The sequence below is a fragment of the Aulonocara stuartgranti genome (assembly GCF_965226115.1).
Source record: "Aulonocara stuartgranti genome assembly, chromosome: 3".
Classification (NCBI taxonomy): domain Eukaryota; kingdom Metazoa; phylum Chordata; class Actinopteri; order Cichliformes; family Cichlidae; genus Aulonocara; species Aulonocara stuartgranti.
This window is the reverse complement of record NC_138941.1, coordinates 69,591,600-69,614,696: the sequence shown is the minus strand read 5'-3', so window position 1 is coordinate 69,614,696 and position 23,097 is coordinate 69,591,600. Positions and strand designations below refer to the sequence as shown.

The 23,097-nt window shown below is 41.8% G+C and overlaps 2 protein-coding genes and 1 long non-coding RNA gene across 3 annotated transcripts in view; 1 reads left to right on the top strand and 2 right to left on the bottom strand.

The window, feature by feature from the left end:
• Window positions 1–23,097, bottom strand: part of LOC309693309 (hemicentin-2-like) — a 1,543,010-nt gene that overhangs the window by 1,322,792 nt on the left and 197,121 nt on the right. The window lies entirely within an intron of this gene.
• Window positions 1–23,097, top strand: part of LOC309693997 (nuclear factor 7, ovary-like) — a 260,788-nt gene that overhangs the window by 227,610 nt on the left and 10,081 nt on the right. The window lies entirely within an intron of this gene.
• LOC309696836 lies at window positions 18,910–19,528 on the bottom strand. Its single transcript, XR_014273674.1, has 2 exons — window positions 19,167–19,528; window positions 18,910–19,075 (listed from the first exon to the last, which is right to left on the bottom strand). It is a non-coding gene; the product is annotated as an uncharacterized lncRNA (long non-coding RNA).

The window sequence follows — 23,097 nt, the reverse complement described above, 5'->3', positions numbered from 1 at the left end:
TGCCCTCTCAGCATGATGAGCTCCAGCCTTTGTTAGCAGGACAACAGGAAACATGAGACAACTTTCAGAGACAGTAACCAACTGTGGCCACAAGATGGCAGCAGCTGATCTGAGATCCTTTATTGGACAGAAGGACTCTGCTCTGTGACGTCATCAGAGAGACGGCCTTCACTCTGATAGATCTGACGTCATGTCTGCACTGCGATGATGAAAGCTGATAAACACATTGTTATTGATCCATGAAATCACCTCTGTCCTCTCAAGTGTAGCTGTTTACAGAGCTGAAGAAGTCCTTCATCATCAAAACAGACAAACATGTATTTCCTGTATTAAGTGACGTCATCCTCACTCTGACCTCTTACATACATTCTGTTCAGTTTTCCTGCTGTAAGAAATAAACTGTGTGAAAATAGAAATGCAGGGAAACATCCATTAATCACAGCTGAGCCGTTTGTTTCTGACTCACATTCAATGAGGCTTCAGGTGTAAATACCTCAGAAGTGTTTGTGAGTTCAGTAGAAGCAGACCCAGTCGACCATCATGGCCTCCACAGCACTACACAATGCAACAGAAAGGCCTTCATCATCTGCTGAACCACCTCTGAACCACGACGCTCTCCCTGCATCTAAAAGCTGTTAGTCAGGATGAGATGCTGCTGTGATCGCTCACAATTTACCTGTGAGACCTTTGTAAATATTGTCTTTGTTTCTGGAGGAAACACCTTTAGTCTGTTTGTATTTGGAGTGCAGATCTGGGCGTCCATCACTTTAACCTGCACACGTTTAGTTATTGAGTGTAGTTGATGTTTGGCAGCATTTTATAAGTGACAGTTCATGAACGGTGAAGGAACAGAGGACGCCTGACCATCCTACCTGTGTCAGTAAGAAGACTTTCATCACAACTTCACAACTTAACACAACTGAAACCTGAATCCAGTGTTGCATAGTTTACTAACAGTGTGTGCTGACACTGAAGTTAGCAGTTTGTTTCCTAAGAGCTGCTGGGACAAACCACAGTGACCGGCTACAGAGTTTAGTTAAGGTGGTTCTAACATGTGACCTGTTGAATTATTTACAGGGATTTATTTTTCATTTAAAGCATCATTTGTGAAGTTTTTATGAAGTTTACTTCTTTTATGTTCTTTGTGTAACGTTTAGATTTTCTTCTCTGGTGTTTTAACTCTTCAGGTTTCCTGTAACAGAGATGTAAACCACCGTTTTCTGATGCTGCTGCACTGGGACATAAACACGGCCACTTTATTAGGCACACCTTGCTGGCTGCAGGTTATAACCCCTGCTGGAAACATCCCACAGATTTGGATCCTTATTGCCATGACAGCACCACACAGCTGCTCCAGATGCTGCAGGATGCTGGTCAGGGCTCTAACAGTGAAACTTTACTGAAAGTAAGAAACCTGAGAGGAAATAAACTTTGACTTTAGTAAGCTGAGCTCTGAAGCTGTGATGGAGCTCAGTCAGTGTGAAGGCGGCTGCTGTGTAACAAACGTTTGTCTGAGGTGCTGCGACTGATCGTGGTCATGTTTATTTAAAGAAGTCGGTGATGAAGCAGGCTGTGCAGTCCGAGCTCTTCATCAGTTAACAGTCCTCCAGAGCTGCTGCAGGGAGCTGACTGTCCTCCAGGTGGCGCTAAGTGAACAAAGTCCAAAGAAATAAACTTGGACTGTTTTTTGAAGCCTAAATAAAATGTGAATAAACTTTATAGATACATTTGAAACCAGCTACTCTGTGACTTTACACACTCACACAGTAACAGAGCTGATTCGTGATTGGAGCAGCACAGAGTTAGACTTCTTTTCTGGCTGTGGATTGGTTCGTCAGGATTTCCCCCTTTACAGGTTTAAAAACAATCTCTGTTTCTACATTTTTTGACCTCCTTCTTGTGTCTAAAGGTGAAGCAGCACCAGCCTCCTCTGATCCTCATGTTGTAGCTCTGTGTGTCCAGCAGGGGGCAGAACACCTCCAAACTGTGCCAGCAGCTCTCACTGTGAGCTCAGACGTTTGTGGACACTCAGTTTGTTTGAACATAGTAAATAATCAGAGCTTCTCACACTGTTTATGGGGACACCACCTGCCCGAGGGTGTACTGTGTCAGAGAGGTGGTGTATGGTGCTGGGTGTAGTCTCTCTGCTGGTTCACAGTTTTTACTGAGGAGCTGTGTTCATGTCAGGAAGGTTTCGTCTGATCACTGTGGTGCAGTTTGGTTTACTCTGTTTCTGAGTGTTTGTAGGATCAGTCTCTGCAGGTCACCTGATACCTGGCAGTGAAGTGTTTATGAATCAGCTCCGTCAGATTTAATCCAACAGAATAACATGTAAAACACTCCAGGGCTTTTACTCTGAAACTTTCTCCAGAGCTGTCTGGAGTTTTCTTACATTAAAATATCATGGTGGAGGCAGAGTGACAGTGTTGTAGATGCTGCATTTTGAAGCCTCAGTGTTTATATTTTGCATGATGACCTTTTAAATGCCATTTTCTGTGTCTGTGCATTTATCAGGTGTGTTATTCATAGGCTTGAGTTGCTCACAGAGATATCTGTGACAAAGTATGCATACGCCTGCGCAAGCGCTAATATTTGCATTTTCTTTTCTTACAGCATGCCAGTTCTTCATGTGAATTGATGATGCGATTTATACCAGGACAACTGGTTGATGTTTTTTCCTACTACAGGATTTCTGGGTTTATGTGTGAGGAAAACTGTGTTTACAGGTTATGAGTGGTGATGCTGTTGCATTGTGTTGATGGGAAAATGTGAAGGTTACTTTGATAATGTGAATAACCTGTGTGAAATTTCCTGTGTTGAGAACTGGTGTTACTTCTTTCCACAGCTAGGGTTGACTTTATGGTGTTTTTATGGCACCTCTGGAACCTGTTGACCTGTGTCTGACCTCTGTCTGACTACAGTCAATGTGTATTGCTAATGTTAGTTTCTTTGAGAATGCTGTGGAAGATTCAGCTGAAACGGACAAGTGACATGAGTAAAACAAATAAGAGATACAGTGTTTCTGGGATAGTTTGATATGGGCTCATTAGCTGGCCACTTTTGAGCCCATAGTAATATATAAGTGGAGTGACTTTGCTTAAGAGCAGTCACCGATTACATTAATGTTGCCTGAGTACATGGGATGATCCATGTCTGAGGCGACTTATGAAAATAATTGTAGTTTACTGATTTGAGAAAACCTGCACATGACACTTGTCTTGCTGATGTTGAATGCTTCTTGTCCTTATGATACAATTGTTTACAGGTATGAAGTTTGATTTTACTTCCAGATTTTGTTTTCCAGGCCATGATGGTGTGTATGCAGGCTCCTGGGAGAGCCAGGTGTTAAGCAAACTTAATATGCAAAGCACACTAACATTTTCATTGCAGGATTATGGGTCCAGGGTGGTGCTGCTCCAGGGGAGGAGATGCCCTGATGTTGCCTGGGATATGATCTAGCTAATCTTTTTCTTTAAGACTGGAATCCAGGTTTGGTGAGTTGACGCATGGGTGTGTCCATGCGTCAAGAGGAGGGGTCCAAGGATTAACATTAAACAATGTTTACTATTATTGTTGCAGTGATTTGTGTGATTAGCTGTTTATTTACAAGTATTAAACCTATGCAAGTGGTGCATCCATGTTCAGATGAGGCTTTGATGGCCTATAAGTGAAGTTCACTGAACTAAAGAATGTGGTTTGATGATTGTTGACATACTCTCCAAATAGTTTGTCTTCCTAGCAAGGAAAAACAGGTGCAGCAGTAATCTCCTGAGAAATCTTCAGAGACCCAGTGAGAAGCGCATAGCTGACAGGACCAGGCAGTGGTTGAGGTCAAAGATCAAGCTGATTGGGGCCCATCATGAAATCAGACCTTGGAGCCACAGCAAGGACCATGAAACTGCCTGCAAAATAGAGGAGAGGATCGTCCACAAGATGGGAGAGAGGCTTCAGGAGGATCAGAGATCATCTTCAGCACAGCAGACATCACACAGAGAGCTGTGCTACTAAGCTTCCAGGAAATCAAGAGGAGACTTCCCACAGCAAGATTTTAAATACAATGAAAGATTCAATATTGGCGCTGAGGAAGACGACTAAGGTGTACGACGTGCTCTGCCTTAAACCTTCAGCAGCGTTGGAACATAAACACTCAGGGGATGAGGAGCGTGCCAAGCTCCATCGACAGCGTAGAAGGAGTTCGAGGATGACATCATGATTCTGTGAAAAGCACAGGAACCAGAAGCTATGGTGGTGATAACAGCAGTTTCCTATGAACATCACCTAACGCTGTGCCACTGTACTGTGCATACGATGACACTCTGAAGGCTGCTGGGATCATAACAGCAGTAAGACAACTGAACCCTGCACCGTTTTCACAGAGGTGTTTCTCTGCAGAGCGTGGACAATGAAGGAGTCATAAATATCCCCCTCACAGGACGAAGGCCTGAAGTGAGGTAATGGGAGGCCATAAAACTAGAGTGCTGAGAGGTCTGCAGCTTTGGAAATAGCTGAGAACCATGTTGACAAACAACAAAACCAACTGGTATGTTTGAATGTTTATTCTACATACATTTGGACTCTGGTCCTATGGACAACGATGGAAACAACTGGAAGAGACATTCATGACGCCCTGCAGAACTCAAACCACTCTGCAGAGAGACATGTGATGTGCACACCTGGAGGAAGCATTACCAAGCTGAGATGTTTTTGAAAATGTTACTTTTTTATTTTCACTATTAAATTAACAATTTCTTTGTTTGCTCGTAAGATGCAGTTTGCCATGAGATGAGCTCAATGAATGGGGTAACTGCTAATACATTTGTTGAACTGTGTACCTTTTCAGTAATTTAGGGTGATTTGACATATGCTGAGTATAAAAATGTTTGCATTGAAACTGTTAGACATGAGGTATTCATACCTGGGAACTTTTCAGGCATAAAGGTCAAAAAGGGGGGAAATGTTAGATTTGTATTGTTGATTGTCATTTATGCTTAGAAATATTTACTTATATATGCTTAGAGTTTTGTAATTAGTTGTAGATTGGTAGAGGTTTTGATCCTTGATAGTCTGCAAACTTTGTGTGTATTAGACAGCACTTTGGGAGCATGAGAGGTCATACCGTGTCTTATTGTTTTATGGTAGGATTAACGTAGTTGCGTTTGTTCTAGTCTAAGTGCTCTTTGTTTAGATGAACTGCAGGACTTCCTCACCGTGTTATCTAGGATGAACCATCTAGGGTGAGGGGGAGGCTACCCTCTTCCTGACCAAGGATGTTTGACCCTTTGATCAGCAGTCCACACACACACACACACACACACACACACACACACACACACACACACACACACACACACACAGGCAAGGTACTCTTTGTGTATGTAGACGTCATATGTTAATGAACTTAGGCATATTCATGTAACCTCAATAAAAGGACAGTGATACGGGAGAACGGACGAGAGCTACTGGGGTCAAGCGAAGGAACGGTGCCTGTCCGGTTCTCTCCCGTGCACGAGTACCATGAAGAAGTTTGCCTACTTGTGTCTTGCTTGCAGTGTAATTATATTGTCTTCAACGTTCCAGCGAATAGGTTTATGCTACAAACCTATCACACAGACTCCACCCAGCTTTGTGTCGATCGCAACACTGAATGAGTAATAAACTACTTCTTAGAGAAATATAATCAGCATGTAAACCAGACTGAGACTCTTTATCTCAGAAATAAACTCAGTTTAGTTTCTATCAGTTAAATCTCACCTGCAGAGACGAACAGGACAAACATCAGCGTGGAGCAGAGTGGTAAATGGTAAAATGGTAAATGGCCTGTATTTATATAGCGCTTTACTAGTCCCTAAGGACCCCAAAGCGCTTTACATATCCAGTCATCCACCCATTCACACACTGGTGATGGCAAGCTACATTGTAGCCACAGCCACCCTGGGGCGCACTAACAGAGGCGAGGACACTGGCGCCACCACCAGTAGACAACGGGTGAAGTGTCTTGCCCAAGGACACAACGACCGAGACTGTCCAAGCCGGGGCTCGAACCGGCAACCTTCCGATTACAAGGCGAACTCCCAACTCTTGAGCCACTTGAGAGGTGAAGCTGCTTCCCCAGTGACGCAGTTACAGCAGACATGTCCGTGATCTCTGTTTCTGCCGATCTGACTCTTAGTTTGTTCTAAATGTCTGAGTCTGTTGGTGTTTTCACTCAATAACTGAACCTGAGTTTAAACCTGAACACATCAGATTACATTTAAGGTTTAAATAAAGCTAAAGCTGCGGTTCAAACTCTTCCGTGTCTCGTGAGGACGTGGCGTTAGAGTGACGTTTGGTAGGTTGGACTGAGGATGCGCAGAAATAAGTGCATCACAACAAACGAGGCGAAGTAGAAAAGTTTTAGTGTTCAGTTGTTGAACGATCTCCACAGAACAAAATCAGAACCTCTCATGTGTCGTCATGTATGAACAGTTTGTGTTTCAGTCTTTGAAGCAGAAGAACGTTTTGTTTCTGACGGCAGTTTGATTCTTGTTTCATCGTCACAAACAGAAAAACTGAAACAATATGAAAATAAGTCTCAGGGAAATATTTTTACTAAACAGCCAAAACTTCCTGTTTTATCTCAGAGTTAAATCTCACCTGCAGAGACGAACAGGACAAACATCAGCGTGGAGCAGAGTGACGCAGTTACAGCAGACATGTCCGTGTTCTCTGTTTCTGCTGATCTGACTCTTAGTTTGTTCTAAATGTCTGAGTCTGTTGGTGTTTTCACTGAACAACTGAACCTGAGTTTAAACCTGAACACATCAGACTAAATTTAAGGTTTAAATAAATCTGAATGTCCCTGAGGGTTAGAGCTGATCTGTTGTTCAGCTGCTCGTTTAAACTCAACACTTCCAAGACAAGCGTCACGTACGGAAGATGCTTTGAAAGTCTGATATGTTCGACCAATATAATTTGAATTTTCTACCAATGATCTTTCAGGCTTTTCATGGTTAACATCCACTGAAAATGAAATTATATTTTAAATTTAGTTTCACTCGCTTTTGGAGTTTCTGTTCAAATATTTTTGTGGGTTGATGTTAACCAAACGTTAACCAAGAAAACTGAAACGTTTTACCTAAAAGACTGAAAATGATTTTAGAAAAAGGCAACAAACACTTACTGTTGTTCTTAACAGATCTGTTAACTCCTCAAACACTCTTCTGATCATCAGGATGGAAAAAAAATCCACATGAAGATAAAAACTGTGAGGCTGGTTTAATCGATCTGCTTTCTCTGTAGGTTCAAAAGAAACTACTTTAGGTGAGCTTTTTTTTTTTAAATGAGCGATTAAAAAAGAAAAAAAATGCTAAAAATGTAAATCTGTGGCTGAACTGACCTCTGTGCCAAACAGCTGAACCAACTGACTCTTGTTTCACTCTGCTGTCCTGTTTAACAGGTAAAACAAGGTGTCACAGTTATAGGAAATGAACCTGTTTCCAATGCAACAGGTAGACGTGTAGAGACAAGCTCCACTCTGTCTGGCAGTGAATTGAAATGAACTTGTCCTAATGAATAAAAAGTCAAAAGTCAGTTGTGTTGGAGCCACAGAGAGCAAATCTCTGTTCTTTATGGAGAACCAGTGAGTCCTACTTCCTGTGTCTAGTTTTACTTCGTCTGTCTCGTCCTCTGTGATTGGCCCATGAAGGTTATAGTTTCAGATGGTGATGAGTAGATGACACATGGAGTGTGTGGCACATTCACTTTGCTGTGTTGACACTGTGTTGGTGTGACACTGAAGGGCGATTGATTAATAATTGCCAACAACCTGGATAAAGAGTGTGAGACTAAACTTGGGTGATTCATTCTGACAGCTCTGTACTGTACTGTGTTACACGAGCGCTGATGGCTCATGTAACGTCTGCTTGTAGATCAGCTGATCACAGCCTGGAAACAGCTGGAGCTCACAAAACAAATGATTCCGACTTATTTCTTTATCCCTGCTGCACTCAGTCGTAGAGTTCCTCTACCTGCCACATCCACTTTAAACCCAGACTACCTTTTACTGAGTACTACGGTAGGACCTGAGTACTTTTCAGAGCCTTTTCACTTTTACTTCTGTAAAGAAGTTTAATGAGTACTTCAGCTATTACCAGAGTATTTGTACAGCTTGAGTATCTGTACTTCTTAACTACAGATTTTTTTTTTTACTTTTGTCCCTCTGAAAGTGTCTAATTATCAGTAATTATCTATTATTTACTGAATAATATGTAGAATATAAAGCAGAAGCTGTGGATGACTTACTGTAGTCAGTTCAGGAGAATCCTCAGAGTTTCTGCTCCTCATCATGATGGAAACATGAAAACATGTTGATGCTCTTTGAGCTGGAATCAGTCCAAAGCAGCCGTGAGTGTGAACCAACAGACATCATTATAATAAATCTGACATGAATCCTGATAGAAATCCTGCTCACTGACCTCTCTAACTGTAACTCTGTCACTGACACATCTGCCAACATCTGTTCCTGTAACAGCTCAGAGGAGTTCAGCACTTTCTGATTATTATCAGAAAAATCAGAACAGGAGGAGCGTTTTTGTAAATGTGGCTGAAAGCGGCGAGGCAAGTTTATTTATATAAGTTCATTTATATAGCACAATTCAACAACAAGGTGATTCAAAGTGCTTTACAGAGACATTAAAAAACAAAAACAATAAAAAGCATGATTTAAAAAAACTGTAGATAAAATCAGAACAATAGATAAAATCAGTAGTTAAAATATAAGTTTTGAAATTTAAGCTTAAAAGTGTGGATTTGGTGCTTTATTCAAATGCAGCTGAGAACAGGTGAGTCTTCAACCTGGATTTAAATAAACTGAGTGTTTCAGCTGATCTGAGGCTTTCTGGGAGTTTGTTCCAGATATAAGGAGCATAAAAGCTGAATGCAGCTTCTCCGTGTCTGGTTCTGACTCTGGGAACTGATAAAAACTGGATCCAGATGACCTGAGGGATCTGGAAGGTTCATACTGGGTCAGGAGGTCATTGATGTATATGTGTATGGGAGACTGTGCATTGTGGCAACATCTGTTCCTTTGGAGGGTCTTCTCAAAAACTGGGCAGATACTAAGGAGAAACCACATCAGCCCATCCAAGCTGAGGCAGCTGGTTTTTCTGAATGTCAACCTGCACTGAGGACAAACTGTTTGGCTGCTGAGTTTGGTTCTGTTCTGTGGATTTGTTTACAGTGGGGCTTTTTGTGTTGAATTAAACTTAAAGGTTTGATTAAAATATTAAACAACAGTAAGAATGCCTGCTTTTGTGACAGAACAAAAACACAGAATTAGGCAATTATAAGGCTTTTCATAAAAACACTACATGCAAAAGGGTTTGTCAGCACACAAAGCATTCACATTTGCCAAGTAAAGCTAAAGTATGAGGCTACAGAGGATAATAACTTAAGAGACATTTGGGAGCCACGAGACGTGCAAGATAATCCAGAGCTTAGATCTAAATGATTGAACATGATTGATCACGTTGCTGTTGTCCCCGCCCATCTCCACACTCAGCCCTCTGCAGTTTGCTTGTGTTTCTCCTCACAGTCCAATCAGAAAAGCTTTGGTCCTCCTCACAGATTACAGTCACAACATCTCCCTCAGAGACATCAGAGCTGTTGGGACTCTCGATCAGACGAGCTGCGAGGAAGAAGAGAGGTTAGATATCACTCACGACTGAACTTCTGGGACCGCTCCGCCCCCTGGTGGCCTGATTTGATAGTGAAAAATTATTTTCTACCAGGCTGATGTAATAAAGCTGTGGAATCAGGACTGAGGTTTCGGGCATTTCCCCTCGGCTATTTGCAAGTAAGAAGAGCAAACATCTGAAGAGGCACAAGCTCCAACATTTTAGTAATATGAAGAACAACTTTGTTGCCTGACCAGCACGTTGTGGCCTGCAGCCTTCATAGGTTTAAGGTTTAAAAACATTTTTAGGATTATTTGGTTCAGTGGAAACTACTGCTACTGACAGTGAAAACATTTGCAGACCTTTTCAGAGGATGAGCATTTGTTCGAGGGTCCACTTTCTGCCCTGAGCCTGGTTCTGCCGGAGGTTTCTTCCTGTTAAAAGGGAGTTTTTCCTTCCCACTGTTGCCAAAGTGCTTGCTCATAGGGGGTCATATGATTGTTGGGTTTTTCTCTGTATCTATGAAGCGCCTTGAGGCAACTTTTGTTATGATTTGGCGCTATATAAATAAAATTGAATTGAATTGAATTCTGCCAGCTCTTCATTTCTGTGTATGCACAGGATTCTCTCCCTTTCCTCTCCTTTCACTGGTGGGTGAGAGGAAGTGGGCAAATTCTACAAATGTCATTTAAAGATTAAACGACTCACTACATGTTAGCTAGATAACACACATGTCTTAAAGACATAAAGACCTGGATGGCCGCTAACTTTCTGCTTCTTAATTCAGATAAAACTGAGGTTATTGTACTCGGCCCTGAAAATCTTAGTAATATCGTATCTAAGCAGATTCTTACTCTGACATTGTTGGGGATCACTCCTGAATTTACTTAAGCCTTAGAAAAGTAAAGTAGCCTAACAAAGTAGCTAAAATCGTGGACGTACAGCATTTGGACAGAGAGAGTGATATTAATTTTCTTTGCAAACAAACAAGAATCTTCAGGGTGCAATGTGTGCTGGGCAGCAGCCAGGAGCGAGGTCTCTGGTGAACCAATCCCTCGCTACAGATTCTAGCGAAGGGACGAGGCGTGTCACATCTCTGGTGGGGATGGAGCCTCAGTGCTTCTTTTAATATCTCTGAGCTTTCCCAATCACAACTATCTCTACTGAACTTTGGCTCCGTCTAAACAGTTCTTTGAATTACTTACTAAAACAATATATGACAGTAATGAGAAAGTGGCCACTTTCATGAGTAAATCATGTAAGCCTTATAAGATTTACTTATATGTAGTCTATGTTGTGATTCTACTGGTGTTACTGGTTCTGCTGGTGAGACGATGTGTTCACAGGAAACTTGAAGGTTTGTACATATTCATTCTTATTCATCGTGGTATTTTGTTTCCATTCTGTCATCATAATTTGGTCCATTTAGATTCTTAAATCATAAAAGTGTTTACTTTAACTCATTTCAGCAGATGGAGAAGATGACATCACCAGTGACATCACATACAGTGTTGTGAAATCATCAAATCCTCAACAACCTCCAGTCAAAGAAACCAGATATGGAGGTTTGTGTGTTCACCCAGGTGTCATCCACATACCTGAACCAATGACTTGGTGGTGTTTCAGGGTAGGATAGCAAAGCCCTCTTTCCCACGTCTTCCATATACAAGTTGCCCACAATGGGTGAAACTGGGGAGCCCACGGCACACCCATGTTCCTGCCTGTAGAACTGACCCTTGTATGTGAAACAGGTGGAATTAAGACACAGTTTCAAAAGCAAGCACACCTGGTCCAACAGCCTTGTCTTGTTCTAACTGCTTCAGACAGTCTGTCACCCTCGTCCTGTGACCACTTCCTGGGTCTCTTTCAGTCTTCAAATATAAAGTTTTTACAGCTTATAGATTTTAAGTTCTGCTCCAATCATTTGGGTAAAGATAATAAACACTTTGATGGTCAATAAGTGAAAGTGAAAACGTGACAAACAAATAATATAATTAATAAATAATTATATTTTTTGATAAGTGAAGTTCACTGAACTAAAAGGAAATTTTGGTTTGATGATGGTTGACATGTTTTCCAAATAGAAGTTTTTCCTCTAGTGAGGAGATGCAGGTGCAGCAGAGCATTGCTGGAAGAAATGATCCCAAGGGTGGAATCTCCTGAGAAACCTTCAGAGACACAGCGAGAAGTAGGGACCATAGCTGACAGCCCAGGCAGGGGTTGAGGGAAAAAATATATATCACATGTGCAGGACAACTTAAACTAGTTTTTTAATTAAGCAGCAAGGCAGAACAAGGTCGGGGCTGCATCAAGACACGAGGACTAAACCCCAATTCAACCAGACCCAGAACTGATCCAGAATTAAAACAGGACTACAACAGTTCAAAACCAGGACTACTGAGGATTTAACCAAGACAGAACCAGAATCAGAACTAGATGATAGTAGCACTAAAAATCATCATAGACCTGCACTACACTTATTTTTTAATTCTACCAAAGTACAATATTTAGATTCAGAAAATTTTATATCTGAGGTTCGACTAGCTGCCCTTTGTCTCCGGTTCTGTTCATAATTTTTATGGACAGGATTTCTAGGCGCAGCCAAGTGGCGGAGGGCTTTCGCTTTGGTGGCCTCAGAATCTCATATCTGCTTTTTGCAGACGATGTGGTTCTGTTGGCTTCATCGGGTGAGGGCCTCCAGCTCGCACTGGAACGGTTTGCAGCCGAGTGTGAAGCAGCGGGAATGAGGATCAGCACCTCCAAACCTGAGGCCATGGTTCTCAGCCGGAAAAGGGTGGAGTGCCCACTCCGGGTCGGGGATGAGTTCCTGCCCCAAGTGGAGGAGTTCAAGTATCTCGGGTTCTTGTTCGCGAGTGATGGGAGAAGGGAGCCGGAGATCGACAGACGGATTGGGGCTCCAGCTGCAGTAATGCGGACGCTGCACCGGTCCGTCGTGGTGAAGAGGGAGCTGAGTGTAAAAGCGAAGCTCTCAATTTACCGGTCGATCTACGTCCCTACCCTCACCTATGGCCACGAGCTGTGGGTAGTGACCGAAAGAACGAGATCGCGGATACAAGCGGCAGAAATGAGCTTCCTCCGAAGGGTGGCTGGCCTCTCCCTTAGAGATAGGGTGAGAAGTTCGGCCATCCGGGAGGGGCTCAGAGTAGAGCAGCTGCTGCTCCACATCGAAACGAGCCAGCTGAGGTGGTTCGGGCATCTGACAAGGATGCCCCCTGGGCGCCTCCTGGGTGAGGTGTTCCAGGCATGTCCCACCGGGAGGAGGCCCCGGGGCAGACCCAGGACACGCTGGAGAGATTATATCTCTCGGCTGGCCTGGGAACGCCTTGGTATTCCCCCGGATAAGCTGGAGGAGGTGGCTGGGGAGAGGGAGGTCTGGGCCTCTTTGCTTAGGCTGCTGCCCCCGCGACCCGGCCCCGGACAAAGCGGATGAAGATGGATGGATGGATGGATGGAAAATTTTATATAATTATTTAGCCTTGTTGTGCAAACAAGCCTGCATAACTTAATAAATACAGAATTTGAAAAAAAGCAAACCTAAAAAGAAACATGAGGACCTCTTTATTTGGTTTTCCAGTGTTCTTTATCATAAAGGCTACTAAGATTCAAATATAAATGATTGCATATATATAATAGGAAAAAACAAAGTAAAAACAAAACAACAACAAAAAAAAAGGCAACAACAAACAACGTTGGACAGAGGATGCTATTTATCGAACTACCAATAAGGCTCAGTGACCATTTATATCTGTACAGTATTGAAGAAATCTATACAAGGTTGCCAGGTTGAATGGAATTCCTCCAACCTCCCCTTTAGTAGGAGTTTAATTCTTTCCAGCTGCAAGTGTCTCAATACATCTTGTATTAACGCTGATGTGGTAGGAAGCACCTTTTGTTTCCAGTTTAATAGAATCAAACGGCGTGCCAGCAGCGTCACAAAACGTATCACATTATTTTGGGTGGCTGATAGGTCTACAACAACCGGCTTCACTCCAAATAAAGCACAGATTGGGTCTGGCTTAAGTGTTTTTTTAGAATTTTAGACAAGATATGAAAGACATTATTCCAATATGTTGTTATACAGGGACAAGTCCAAAACATATGCGCCAGTGAAGCAGGTTGCTGTTTACATCTTTCGCAGGACGAGTTTACGTTGGGGAACATTTTTGACAGTTTCAACTTTGATAAATGGAGTCTATGTAGCACTTTAAACTGTAAGAGTCCATGACGAATGCAAACAGAGGAAGAGTGTACATTTTCCTGGGCTTTTTTCCATTGATTGTCTGTAATTCTCGTACCAAGGTCACGCTGCCAGGCCTCTTTCAGATAGTCAAGTGTGACAGTTCCATCCAGTTGTGACAAAGCGTTGTGAATTTTTGTTATTAGTCCTTTCTTGAGTGGATCAAACTGAAATAAGTTATCTAAGGCAGAGTCTGGGGGCCGACCTGGAAAAGATGGAAAAAGCTTCCCTACAAAGCTTCTGATCTGTAAGTATTTGAAAAAGTCATTACTGTGCAAGTCAAATTTTCTTGCAGTTGCCGGAATGTGGGAAAAACCTTGTTGATGAATAAATCCTTTATTGAGTGCAGCCCCTTGTGGTTCCATTGGAGAATGAAATGTTTGAGAGTGATGGTGCGAATGATGCGTTATTCATGAGTGGTGTTAGTATGGAAGCTTCCTTCCACCCGAAATGTTTCCTTATCTGTGTCCAGATTTTAATTGTATGAGAGACTACAGGATTTTTAAAGTCATGTTTAGGGATAGGGAGAGCTGAATAGATCACAGCTTCTAATGAGGAGGGGTAGCAGCTTTCATTCTCCATCGTTGTCCAGTCGGCCCCCTTAGTCCGCAACCAAAACGACATGGAATGAACATTACATGACCAATAATACAGACGGAAGCATGGTAACCCCATCCCTCCCTGACATGTCAGTCTCTGCAGGTAGCTTTTCTTGATTCTTGGATTCTTTCTGTTCCATATGAAATAGGATATTAAGGAGTCTAATTTATTAAAAAAGGCTTTATTAATCACAATAGGGATACACTGAAATAAAAATAAGAATTTGGGAAGAATATTCATTCTAACAATGTTTATCCTCCCTGCTGGTGAAATTGGTAGATTAATCCATTTGTCTGTTATTTTTGGTTTCATCATATAGTTTAGAGAGATTGTGTTTAAATAAACCACAATAATCCTGAGTGACATTTATTCCAAGATATTGGAACTGTTTAGAAACCCGGAATGGCAAGGTACTGAAACAACTTGGGTTACCTATTGCTTTAGAGTTGTCATGGTCCTGAGTCTGAGGACTCAGTGTTTTGTGTTTCCTTATGCTTTTGTTCATTCCAAGTGTGTATTCTGTTGTGATTTTGCCATTTGTTAGGTTTCTGTTCTCTGCCTGCCTGCTCCCACTTCTCTGTGTTCCCTCTGTCTGTCCATGGTGTTATTGTGTCTGCTCATGAGTCTGCCTGTCAAGTTCAGTGTCCTGTCTGGTTCTGTGTCTGTTTCCTGTTTTATTCTGAAAGTTCATATCACATGTCAGTGTGTTCAGTTTTACCTCTCCCCTGTCTCGTTATGCCCATTAGTTCCAGCTGTGTCCCCTCCTGTGTGCCATTTCCTGATTACCTGGTGTGTGTATTTATAGTTGGTGTCTGCTTCTTGTGGCGTCGTCTGTATTTCTCTGTGAACCTCCCGTGTAGTCTGCACTGTTCCATGTTTCTTCGTGTCTCTTTGCTCCTCGCTTCATGTCCTCCATTTTTGCATTAGGTTTCCCAGTTTAGGTTTATGTTCGGTTCTGCCCACACCTTGGTTTTGTGCACTGTAAATAAAACCCACTTGCACCTCCGCCATTGTCTGCTATTGGATCCTCCTTTCTCACCCTCCACACGACTGCCGCCCCAGCCGTGACAGAATGACAAATTAAGAGTGTAATATCTTTATTAAGTTGTTATTTATTAATGCATACATAATAATGTGCTCGGTGACATAAAGGTCCCCTTTCCAGAGTTTGTGTGCTGCGTAGCTTTTTTCTCTTTGTTTTAGTTGTTTTGTTTTTCCATCTTCTATTCACAACCCAGTGTTTAAAATGTTTAAAAGGTTAAATAATATGCTTATTTAATAATGTTCTACAAAGAGGTCAATGTGTTTGGGATCTTATTAGATCTCTCAGAAAAGCTGTCAGAGAAAAACTTTTTTTCTTTCATAATAACAGCTTAATGTTAAACCGCTGAGTCCATCTAAAACATGTTTGTGCATCAGGACCAACCTGATACATAGAGTTCTGCTGGAGGATGTTGCTTAGTGGCAAAACATTGGTCTGATTGAGCTTTTTGGTTGTTCAGAACTCACTCAGCCTTTGGAGTTAGTTTTTAGGACATCCTGATAATAATGAACTACATTAGTCCAGCCTAGAAGCAATAATAATATTACTTTAAGATAATAATAACAATAATATTTCAGGTTGTTAGAGATTTACAGTTATCAAACAGTTAGGTGAATAAACAACACTGAGACACTTGGAGACAGTTAACGTGCTGCACGGGTGAGAGCTCAGAGAGAGACTCACTCACACCGAGCTGCAGTAGTTCGTCTTTATTTATAGTAAGCAGGGTGAAACAAGCATAGCAGTTTCCTTTAATTTTGCATACGTGTGTGTGTGTGTGTGTGTGTGTGTGTGTGTGTGTGTGTGTGTGTGTGTGTGTGTGTGTGTGTGTGTGTTAATCTCTCGCGGTAAATGTCACAGGGTGAACTTCCTGTTTCTAGAGACAGAGCGAGTAGTACATTTTGTTCTTTTCCTATTAAGAGTAAAATATGAACATATACTTTAATGTATATAAAGTATGTTTGCTTGGTATGTAAACCAAGCAAACAAATCAGGAAGAGGAATCATTGATCAATGACTGCTGAACATAAACCTTATAAAAGCGTTTCTTCCTTAACACAGCTGAATACCTCATGAAGTTCATCAACAGAGTGCCAAGAGTGTGCAAAGCAGTGATCAAAGCAAAGGTTGACTATTTAAAAAAATATAACATAAACATAACCAAACATATTTATTTATAGTTATTTCATTCTTTTTTCTTTACTACAAAATTACACATGTGTTCATTTAGAGTTTTGGTGCCTTCAGTAACAATCTACAAAATAAAGAAGTAAAAATAAAGTAAAAAGAAGTAAAAATGAAAAGCTGTGTCCAAACTGTGTGTATTATGTAGAAACGTCTCCACTAGTTTCACATAAGCATGATCTCACAAAATAATTTTTTAATCCAGCAGACCTGACGTTATTTTGTCCCTCCAAAGCGTAAAACACAACAAAATCATCCTGATTCCTCACAGGATTGTGGAATAATTTTACACAGAATCTGACACCTCAGCTCTATAGAAGATGGATGGACTAAGCAAATTTAGTCCATCCATCTTCCTCTGCTTATCCAGGGACTGTCACTAACCAAATTTTTAAGCAGGAGAAAAAATAGCACTTTTAAGGACATGAAAAGCTTTATCGACAAAAACAAGGCACCCTGCCCCTGTAATCTTTTATTTACAATATTGTATTTGGTTAAAATGTTCTGATGGTTCAAATATTTTATATTATTTAGTTGTTGCAAAATAATGTGTGTGCCAGTCTCCAATGAGACATTTACAAGTGTGTAACAATATACTATGTCTATATACACTCAACAAAAATATAAACGCAACACCTTTGTTACTGCTCCCATTCCCCATGGGATGGACGTAGAGACCTAAAATTCATTCCAGATACACAATATAACCATCCCTCCCAAACAGTGGTCACAAATCAGTCCAAATGTGTGGTAGTGGGCACATCTGCCATATTGAGATAATCCATCCCACCTCACAGGTGTGCCACATCAGGATGCTGATCTGACATCATGAGTAGTGCACAGGTGTACCTCAGACTGCCCACAACAAAAGGCCACCCTGTAGTTTCTGACACTTTGCATGTTTAGCATGAGGCTAAAATTCCCCCTCAGTGGGTCACTGGTGACCTCCTGGATGTTCAGAGGTTCATTAAATCCAACATGACTAAAAACTCAAATGTCAAAGTAAATAAACAAAATATTTAAAGTCAATCATTCTGATCATAATTGTACTTTGACCTTTAACCTCTCTGCTCTGTGTTGTTTCCTCTTTCAGACCCAAAGATCATCACAGCTGAGTCTGGACAGAACGTCACTCTGACATGTCGAGCTCCAAACAACACAGTTACAGTTTTAACCTGGAAAAGATCTGACCTGAAGCCAGAATATGTGCTTTTCTACCAGCATGGTCTCTCTGATTCAACACACCAGCATCCATCTTTTAAGAACCGTGTGGATCTGCAGGACAGACAGATGAAGGATGGAGACGTGTCTTTGATTCTGAAGAACGTGACGATTAATGACACTGGAACATACATGTGTCGTGTGTTCATGAATGAAACAAGGTCATGGATGAACATCAGCTTCGTATACCTGGTTGATCCTCCAGGTGAGTGAGTAGAGCTGAGTGTGTGTGATCAGAGGTGAAGCTGCTTCCTGGTTGTTGATGTTTGTTTGTTGTATGGATGAGCTGGTGGATGTCAGAGGTAGACAGATGTTTTTCCAGCTGTTGTCTTTGTGGCTGGTAGTCCAGCATCCACCCACACTCAGTTGGCCTCCATCAGTTTTCTTTAGCACAGATGTGTCCTGCTCACTCTGGAGTCAGTGTTATCATCCTCATCTGTGACAATGTGAGACTCCAGCTGAGCTAGTTTGTTATTTATTAATTCACTGACTTCTATTATGTCCTGATAGTTTAACCTCAGAGTTTAATCCATGTGTAGCTGAGCAGACTCCCTGCATGTTGTTGCTGTTACAGAGAGAGGACGGCTGCTGTCACTCTGTCAGGTTTAGATCAAATCAAACTAAGCTGGCAGTTTATCTGAACACAGGCAGTGCTTATTGTAAAGTATATATCTTTACTGCAGCTGTGTTAAAAACATGGCTGCCCTCTCGCTGTAATGAGACCAGCTGAGCTGAGTTACTGATCTGGAAGCAGTTTCCAAACTCCTGAGACTGATCCCAGTGTGGCTTTGAACCTCTCATGCTGAAATCATCAGTATCTCTGTGACCAGCTGTGATAAACTGCTGATAAATTAATGAATTAATCTTTGCCAGAGCAAATACATAACAGCCATATTTGTCACGGTCCGGCTGGCAGACCGTGGGGAAAGGAGGACCCAGGCGCGGTGCTCTGTGTGTAGACAGTGCGTTTATTTACAGTGTGGTAAATATCGATGCACAATTAATCCCCGTGCTCCCCAAGGCTCCCGTGTGTGTCCATTGGCGTCCGTGTTCGTGCTCCCCGCTGTCGTGACTCTGCACACCCTGTGCGTGCTGTTCTTCCTCTCCATGTTCCTCCTGTAGGAAAACAATAGAGGCAGCCGTTAAACACTGACCCCGCGGGGACACTCACTCACTCACTCACTCACTCACTCACTCACTCACTCACTCTGACTTGGGAGTCTCACGCAGTAATCCCACATCTGTGGGAGCTCCAAGACTCTCCTGAGTAGCTCCCCCGGCGAGCCCTGATCAGCAGCAGGTGTGTGGCTTCGGGTGTGGCCAGTCCCCTAGCAGGGCCACACCCACCAGGCCTGAAGGTGCCTGTAAACAAGAGTTCAGACACACACACACACACACACACACACACACACACACACACTCATATCTACAAACATGGAGAAGAGGGGCAGCAACACCAAAAATACATGTAATATAACAGGTCCATAACTGCTCAGGGATCCTGGGTCGCTCAGACATAGGACCCTGACAATAATACAGTTTGTCTGTGTAACAACTGTAAAAAACTATTGTAAGGAGCTGGACTTCTTCAAGTTTGTTTAAAACGTTTAATCCAGTCAAATAATAAAGAACAGCTGGATCAGTTTTAGTCATGTTTAGTCAGAACATCTGTTTCCTTTAAAGAAGCTCGAAAAATCCACCAGTATTTTCTCACTTTATACATATTGTGAATAGTTTGTATTACTCTGTTCTCCTGAACTAGAAGAGGAAACGGATTCTGTTCTGTTCTTCACTCATCACCTACCTGACAGCTGACACCTCACACCTGTTTCTCACCTGCAGGTCACACAGGGGGAGACACAGAGGATGGAGGGAAGGAGGCTGGAGGGAAGGAGGCTGGAGGGAAGGAGGCTGGAGGGAAGGAGACTGGAGGGAAGGAGGACGGATCTGCTCGACTGATAGTTGGTCTGTCAGTTTCTGCTGTGCTTCTTGTTGTTGTTGCTCTTCTTATTAATCTGATCTGCAGAAAATATGAGAGGGGTTTTAGCACAACAAAACAAAACCAGAGAAAAAAACGTAAAAAAATAATTGAAAGGGCTGCAAAGTATTCAAAGCTGAATAAAGCTGAGCCTGATGTTGCATGAAGTCACTGTTACCCAGCATGATGAAAAACAGATGATCAAGGACAGAAAGAAACTAATGATGCCTCATGTGACTTTTCCTGCCTCATGTGACTTTTCCTGCCTCATGTGACTTTTCCTGCCTCGTGTGACTTTTCCTACCTCATGTGACTTTTCCTCCTTAAGTCCAGCCCACTGGGAGACAGCTTGTACTTTGTTCTCCGTGGTTTGTAAATCCATCGTATCAAATTTGACAGAGTTTACAAACTGTTATAGACTCAGTTTGGGCACACAGGTAACGGCTGCCCTGAGCATGAAGGTGTGTCTGCAACATGATGAAGCTCGTCTAGAGCAATGATTACAATCTGCTCCGGGGCAGCTGGAGAGTCCTGTTTGCTGTTTGCCTCCTTTAGAAAATATAATAAGAGCCAGAAACTTCTTCTCAACACAAAATAGTCTTTGAATGTGTTTTATCTTATTTTCTAGGGTCCATTAGAGTGACCGTGGATACAAAGTGATGTTAGTGGAGAATTAAAGGTTTTAGTAAAAAGTGTGAAGGTTGACAGTTTGATTACAGCTGCTCAAACTGATTTCCTGTTCTTTGTATGTTTGTCACACTTATTAAATGTTTCAGATCAGGATGATGTAGCTTTGGATTTGTTCCCTTAATAACAAACATCTTCATTTACAAACTTCAGTTTGTGTTTTCTTTGTTTAATATTTTAATGTGTTTGATCTGAAACATTTAAGTGTGACAAACATACGAAAACCAGGAAGGAAACAAACTCTGTTTCACTCTGTTTGTTTCCATCTTATGTTCTTATATGTTGTTTGACTGCAGGTTTCCTCAATCTTATAAACAGAACATTTGCATAATGACTGAAAGCAGCCCACTGAAGGAAGAATGGGCTGGGAGGTCAGAGATCAGTGGGCTTTGGTCAGTGGTTGTTGATCATGAACTGACAGATCTGTATCCTGTGTGTGCACCCACTGTGGGCCTTTCCTGTGCTTAGTGTCAGCCTGAGCTCCATGCAGGCCTCAAAGGCCAAGCAATTCAAAAGCTTCACCAAAACAAGGCACCACTCAAATAGCTGGACCCAGGCTCGCCGCCCTTATGGAGGAAAACATAGAAGATGATCTCTGTGAGTTATTTTTACTGTCATATTATAAAATGTGATGTTCTAGCATCATGTTGTTCTTCTTAAGCCTTTGAAAAGCTTCCTCTGTGTCCATTAAACTGATGACTTCAGTGCTGCTGTCTACTTGTTACATTTAGTACTGTTTAATTTTCAACCTAGGAAGATCTGTAAGAAGGACTCACAATATAACATAATACTGTAAGATTACTTACAGGTAAAATACTCAGATTGTACTTAGATAAAAGTAATCACAGACTCGCCCAGCCTGACTGCCTTGAAGTTCAGGTGTCTTCACTGCCTCCTCTGATAAGAGCTGGAGACCTGAGTAGGTTCGTCACCCATCAGCAGCAGATCACCTCTCGATCGGGCACGTTTTCATCTGGGAGGCTTTTAGAGCTCACTGCCCTCGGCGTCGCTGCTGGAACAACCAAGTTTTGCTATTGAATCTTTGACCTGCTGATCTCACAGAGGCAGGAGACCCAGAACATCCATGCCAGCTTCAGTTTATGCTCTGTCCTGTCATCCAATCAGATTTGCATGTAATACACTGATATTCAGCCCCAGCCTGGTGTTCTCTCCATCTCTGACCTTTCACACAATTTAAACTAACAAACTTTCTCTTTAAAACTGTTTGTCAATCACAATTTACTCGATTTATTATTCTTCTATCACATATTTATATCAGTCATAATGAACTCAGTATGATCTGAGCTGTAAACCTGTATTGATCATCACAAACCTTTATAGCGCTTCAGAGCAGCTCCTTCAGTGGCTGCAGCACCCACGATGTGGGACGGAGAGATTTCCTCCCCTCTGCTGTCAGACTCCACCACAAAGACTTTGCAGCTGATCAAACACACACATGTGCAATAGGACTAAGTGTAATACTCTTTTTCTGACAACGTTGTATTTGTACTCAGTTGTATGTAGCATGTGTATTCTATTTTTATCCTATCATTCTATTCTATTCTATTGGGTACAGTTGTGTACAGTTTCTTATTCTATTCCAGTGTTCTCTCATGTTTGCTATGTAACTGCACTGTCCACTTCCTGCTGTAACAAAACAAATTTCCCACATGTGGGACTAATAAAGATGCTCTTATCGTTACTGTATAACCACAGGTTCACTTCACATTTGTTAGAATATAAAAGGACAAAGCTGGACAATTGTCATCACATTTCTCATTAGTTGCTGTTAGCACAAGCACACAAAGAAAGCAGAGCTTTAGCTTTAGCTCCCTACATCACTTTTAAGCCTGGATGTTGAGGCTTTTGCTTCCTCTCAGCTGTGATGACATCTCTGTCTGCTCCATCTCACCCAACATCATCCATCTGACCTGATGCTACCTGACAAACTAAAGATAAAATATTAAATTCATTTTGCATCACTTACATTTAAAATACATTTAAGGTGGATTTCTTAAAAGGGAAGGGACTGACCTGACTGTTGTGTCGAGACAGGTGTGAAGGGAGTTAAATCCAGTCTTATACTACGGACGTGTTTGGTTTTGGTCTGTAATACGTTGAGTTTATTATCTATAAGTTAACATAGCAAATCCTCCATCCAGAGGCTAAAGTGATATCAGAGCTAGACTACTTTAAGTGAAAACAGATGATCGTCTGAGCCTTAAATGAAATAAGGTTAAAAAGAAATGCTGCTATCGACAGTGTGAGGCAGTGAGCTCTGTTATACCATATTTTTTAATTTTCTTTATTATTATTATATTATAGTGTTATTACCTTCCTGTTACTTCATAATAGAATGACAGTTAATGGTAAAAGTCTTGAATAGTTTTGAATTTATTTTTCCATGATCACATTTCATTCAATCACTCGTGGACTTGTGTGAATGTTACATGTATTATTTTCACCCGTGGAT